Raw genomic sequence first — 6057 nt, 5'->3', positions numbered from 1 at the left:
CGATGACACAAGAATAAGTAGAGAAATTACTTGTGATGAAGATAGGAACTCGCTACAAAAAGAGACTAAACAAAAATATAAATAGGCAGAGGTAAATAGGATGGTATTTAACTCTGATAAATTTGAATCAATAAATTATGGTGATAAAAAGGGAATGCTGCGGCGCATATAGAGGACCTAATACTGAGACAATCACAAATAAGGAAGCAGTTAAAGACCTTGGTGGGGATGTTGAACAGGAATATGTTATGCAATGATCAAATAGCAATACTATTGGCAAAATGCAAAGCAAAAATGGGAATGTTGTTCGGCACTTCAAAACAAGAAAGCTTGAACACATGATTATCAGTACTTTATAAAACGTGTGTACGTAGTCCACTTGAATATTGCAATATAATATGGTACCCACACTGCCAAAAGGATATTGCACAAATAGAGAGGTATAAAGGTCCTTTACAGCTAGAACAAGAAGAAGCTAAGGACCTTGACTACTGGAAAGACCACAATTCTTAAATTATAACCTCGAAAGGAAACCCATGATAATACAGGCATGGAAACAGATAGAAGGAATTACTGAAAACATCATAGAGCTAAAAATATCAGAAAGAGCAAGTAGAGGTAGAATAATAGTGCCCAAAACTATACCAGGAAAAACAAGGAAAGCACACTGGACATTAATCCACTACGCACCAGCATCGATAATGCAGCGTCTATTCGATGCGCTACCACCTCATCTGAGGAACATGTCAGGAGTGAGTGTAGATGTGTTTAATAACAAGCTCGACAAATATCTAAGCTGTATCCCAGACCATCCAAGATTGGAAGATGCAAAATATACCGGAAGATGCATTAACAATTCTCTGGTAGACATCAGAGGTGCCTCACGCTGAGGGACCTAGGGCAACTCGAACGAACTGTAAGGCCTGTAAGGTCAGATGCTGTCTCCTAAAGTCTGTAGGAATCACATCCTACAGTGAGGAAATTCTTTTAAGAATTGTACAGGTTGACAAGACGATCTATTGACCTAAGTTTAGAGTATATAAGGACAATGCTGTAAGTACTTACTAGATCAAGTGGAAATAGTGGTAAATCTATAGGTAGTGCTTGAATACCTGGAAGACAGAAGTGAGTGGCACCAGATTAAGAACAGTTGTTTGCGAGCTTCTGATGAGTCTTCTATGAAAATTCCTATACAAGGCTGAACCTTGAATTAGCACTTAGAGAATTAATCTACTACCTTCCATAAAATTTAAACATTTTGCATACATGTTGTGAAATAAATAGCTCAAATTTATACATGCCTTAGCTGATATTCATAGCCTTACAAAAGCTTTCTTTCACAAAACCAGACTCAGTGATGTTTCTTTCCCGTGATTTATTTAAATAAATGATCTTTTTTACCCCTGCCCAGTTGACTGTACGATTGTTTTCACTAACATGTACGAATAGTCCATTGTTCACCTGTGCGTATCATATACATTTTGTACGCTGTTCTTTTCTCTTTTCCTGTGTTTTTTCAGTTTGACCAATATAAAAGTTATCACACTTGATCTGATATATGCACCCTTCAGTATTGCCCGGAGTGTACTTTATAACTACATGCTTCATTGATATTAGAGGATTTAGGTTTATGCATCAGTTGATTAAAATTCATGCTACGGCTTCGTAAAACTATTCTTAATATGTCTAGCCATGACATGTATGAATTTGATCCTGTCGTTCCAAAGGAAATTTGTATAATGTTTAAAATGTTTATATTTTAAGCTTGGTAGTAGATATGTATGGAGAGGGATTATCATAGATCTAGTACTAATGAGTTTTGTCACCCCTACCCCTTTGACACCTGTCAGGCGTAGAGCTTTAATCTCTAACGGTTGGTGTTTTTTGTCCGTACTCCCATACTAGTGTACATACATACATACATACATATATATATATATATATATATATATATATATATATATATATATATATATATATATATATATATATATATATATATATATATATATATATATATATATATATATATATATATATATATATATATATATATGTATGTATATATATATATATATATATATATATATATATATATATATATATATATATATATATATATATATATATATATATATATATATATATATGTGTGTGTGTGTATATATATATGTATATATGTATATATATATATATATATATATATATATATATATATATATATATATATATATATATATATATGTGTGTGTGTGTGTGTGTGTGTGTGTGTGTGTGTATGCACGTATATATAAACAATATCATATTTATATATACATATATACATATATGTGTATTTATTATTAATTTACATACACACACACACACACATTATTACACACACACACACACACACATATATATATATATATATATATATATATATATATATATATATATATATATATATATATATATATATATATATATGTGTGTGTGTGTGTGTGTGTGTGTGTGTGTGTGTGTGTGTGTATTTACTTATATAATACTGTTTGATAAAGATTATTTTCCAAGAATCTCAATATAAAACAGTGAATCCAAGTCAAATGTTTCTTTTGCCTGGAAGTCATCTGAGAATCGCGAATATTTTATGATGATAATCCTTGCTTTTCTATTCTATTTCCATAAAAAAAACATCAGTACATTATCAATCTTATTTTTCTGTACATACCTTTTTAAAATAGATATATTTGTAATAGGTGTAAGTAAATGAGTAGCTTTTTTCATAATATGCATTCTTCAACTTTATTTTTTGTTCACTGTTGATTACATTTTCTCAAACTGTCTATGTTTATCACTGTTATTTTTTAAAGATTGTACAACAAGTGTTAATGCTTTAAACATAGAAAATAAAATTTTTAGCAAATGTTATATATATATTAAGCTTTTCAGTTTACCCAGTATTTTCACTTCTTCTTCTTCTTCTTCTTCTTCTTCTTCTTCTTCTTCTTCTTCTTCTTCTTTCTTCTTCTTCTTCTTCTTCTTCTTCTTATTATTATTATTATTATTATTATTATTATTATTATTATTATTATTATTATTATTATTATTATTATTATTATTATTTTTTTTTTTTTTTTTTTTTTTTTTTTTATTATTATTATTATTATTATTATTATTATTATTATTATTATTATTATTATTATTATTATTATTGCCTAAAATTAATTGCATGTTAATTAAATAACAACTCAAACACAAGATTGAGGGGGTCTTCTATTATCTCCCAACATCACATGGATTTAATGATAGAGTACTGATATGCGGTATTTACTTTACTAACGAGTAAAAATGGAATATTAACTCAATTCTTTCTCCATGTCCATGGGAGACAATCGAAGTATTAACAAATGTGAACCTACACATGAAAACTGGGCTGTATGGAAAACAGTCTGTTTGTCTGAAAGTCCTCTTTTTCATCAAAGGTCGGAGTTAGAAACAATCTTTTATACCACACATCAATCTAAAAAACAATATGTTAACTAATATAAATTTTAAGCCAGATTGAACAGTAATTAGATCTGATATTTTTGCCTTGATTTATTTCATTTGTAAGTATTACGTTAGGAATACAAGACTTTTGTGAATATTGATTCCAGTTCAATCTGCATCTTAATAAACTAGTATTAAATATTTCGATATCTATGTATTTACTTTTTAGACATATATTCAACTTTACTTTCTTCTGTTTCATTTTACTCGCAAAGTAAGACTGACATAGATTCTATAACGGTGAAAGATAAATCTCGCACAAACAGGGTTTTTCTAATGATGCATCGTGATTTATGTTTCTGTTATATAATAGAAACAAGATTAGTGCATATACGCCGAGCACATTTTCGAATTCCATTAACACAATAATCCGACTGTGGGCGGATTGGTCGTCATAATTTACACATCTGCTTCAAAAATTAATGCATAATCAATGGTCCTCAGAGTTCAGGTGGAGCAAATGCTTAAAATTATCTGTAAATGAAATAATAATAAGAATGCCCAGTTGTATGAAAATAAACCAAATTTAAAAGCATATTTAAAATATGTCTTCAGGCTGATTTATTGGCTTAAATGGAAGTTCAATAATTTCGTATAAGGTTGTGCAACATGAAAACTTTTCTGGCGTAAATTAATATTTCGGCCCAAAAACATATAATAGTAACGATTTTTTCTTCATTCATGTATTCATTCCAAACTGAAAACGTGCATGGCTTCAATTATGGCTCACATATTGAAAAGAGATTTTTGCTACTTGGTTGAACGTTTATTGGCTAAGTGCCAGAGGAAGTGTTCGTGAAAAGGTCGATGGCGATAGCATTTGTGTGGGATAATAAAGGCAAGATTAATAATATGCGGGAAAAGAAATAGTGAGAAACGTTACACTCCCTACTAAAGCTTTACAACAGAAAAACAAGTAAAAAATGTGCCCAAGTTTCTTCGGAGCAATCTAGTTTTCTGTACAGCGCATAAAAAAGGTCACCGAAAATAGATCTATCTTTCGGTGGTCTCGGCATAATGCTGTATGACCCGAGGCCCATTAAACTTGAACCACGGCCCGGTGATGACCTGTCCTACACCGTTGCCAGACACACGATTATGTCTAACTCTAACCTTAAATAAAATAAAAACTACTGAGGCTAGAGGGCTGCAATTTGGTATGTTTGATGATTGGAGGGTGGATGATCAACATACCAATTTGCAGGCCTCTAGCCTCAGTAGTCTTTAAGATCTGAGGGAGGACAGCAAAAGTGGGGACAGAAAACTAGAAAGCAAACCCTTCAGATACTCGAAGATCAACTCGGCCTTTTCTCTCTTTGAACGAAATCCAAAAAGGTAAAGAAGTGACAAATTACGTCAGTCTTTTCTTTGAAGATTTTTTTCATTTTGATACCTATTTTCATCAAAGATAGAAGAAAATTAGATATATCTAATTGTTGCTTTGTTCACAGAAAGTTCGTGTCCTTTTCTACTGTCAATGACAGACTGAGGAAAAAAATAGCAAAATCTATTAATCAGCTTCCTCCAAACATTGTTAATTAGTTACCAAGTAAACACGGAAGGACTTTTGATACACATTCATGAATTCCTATGTTCAAATATATAAAAAAAAAGAAACAGTTTAGAGTCACAGTTTAAATCGAACCAAAATTATAATTCAACCAAACCTCTGGTCAAATCAAATACCCTCTGTTTTTTAAACAATTCCTTTCTGACTTCAAGAAGTAAAAGCGGAACTATATTTACTTCATAAAAAAAATTGATTGTTATTTTCAAAAGCTATCAACAAAAAACCTTCCATTTTTGTGCTTGTTCTCCAGCTCATTGACTTCCATCAGTATACTCGAAGGTTTATTTTGAAGTAAGATCAATATAGTAGCAAGCATATTGTCCTATTGTTTTCAGACATATTACGAAACAATTTGGAAATGAAGAGGAGTCGCTATTCTTATTGATTTTTTTTTTTATCTCGAACTTTAATTAGAGATATTTCAGAGCAAAAAATACATTTTGTGTTTGGTAAATATATATTTCAACCAGTTTTCTTTAGAATATAAGATATGAAACATGGTAAAGCGATAAATTTATCAAATTATAACTAAATTATATTGAATGTGTCTATAACTGCATCCATATCCTAATTAGTTTGTTTTTGATAAGTAGTAACTTCATTATGAATTATAACCTCGCTGAGAGCAAATTCCAATCATATCATGGATTAAGCTCTAATCTAGAGAGAATATGGTTTATCCCTCGCCCTTTCCACCTAACTATACCTGACACTCATATGACAGTTGCTTCAGACTCAGGATCCTATAAAGTCGCACTTAATGGCAGCTGAATGCAATAAAATTGAGGAACGACAATTGAAGGATCAATATAACACCCGTGTCTTTTACTGAAAAGACTTCGAGATCCTATGTGTCTAAGACCACATGAAAATTTAATGAAGACGTTCATACCGTAGGCAAATCCCTAAAGGAGATGTAGCTTCACCTCTTGAAGGTGGTTAAAAAGAAAGCAAGG

This window comes from Macrobrachium rosenbergii, chromosome 1, assembly GCF_040412425.1.
Source record: "Macrobrachium rosenbergii isolate ZJJX-2024 chromosome 1, ASM4041242v1, whole genome shotgun sequence".
In the NCBI taxonomy this organism is placed as follows: domain Eukaryota; kingdom Metazoa; phylum Arthropoda; class Malacostraca; order Decapoda; family Palaemonidae; genus Macrobrachium; species Macrobrachium rosenbergii.
The sequence above is the reverse complement of the archived record's forward strand: the minus strand, read 5'-3'. Positions refer to the sequence as shown.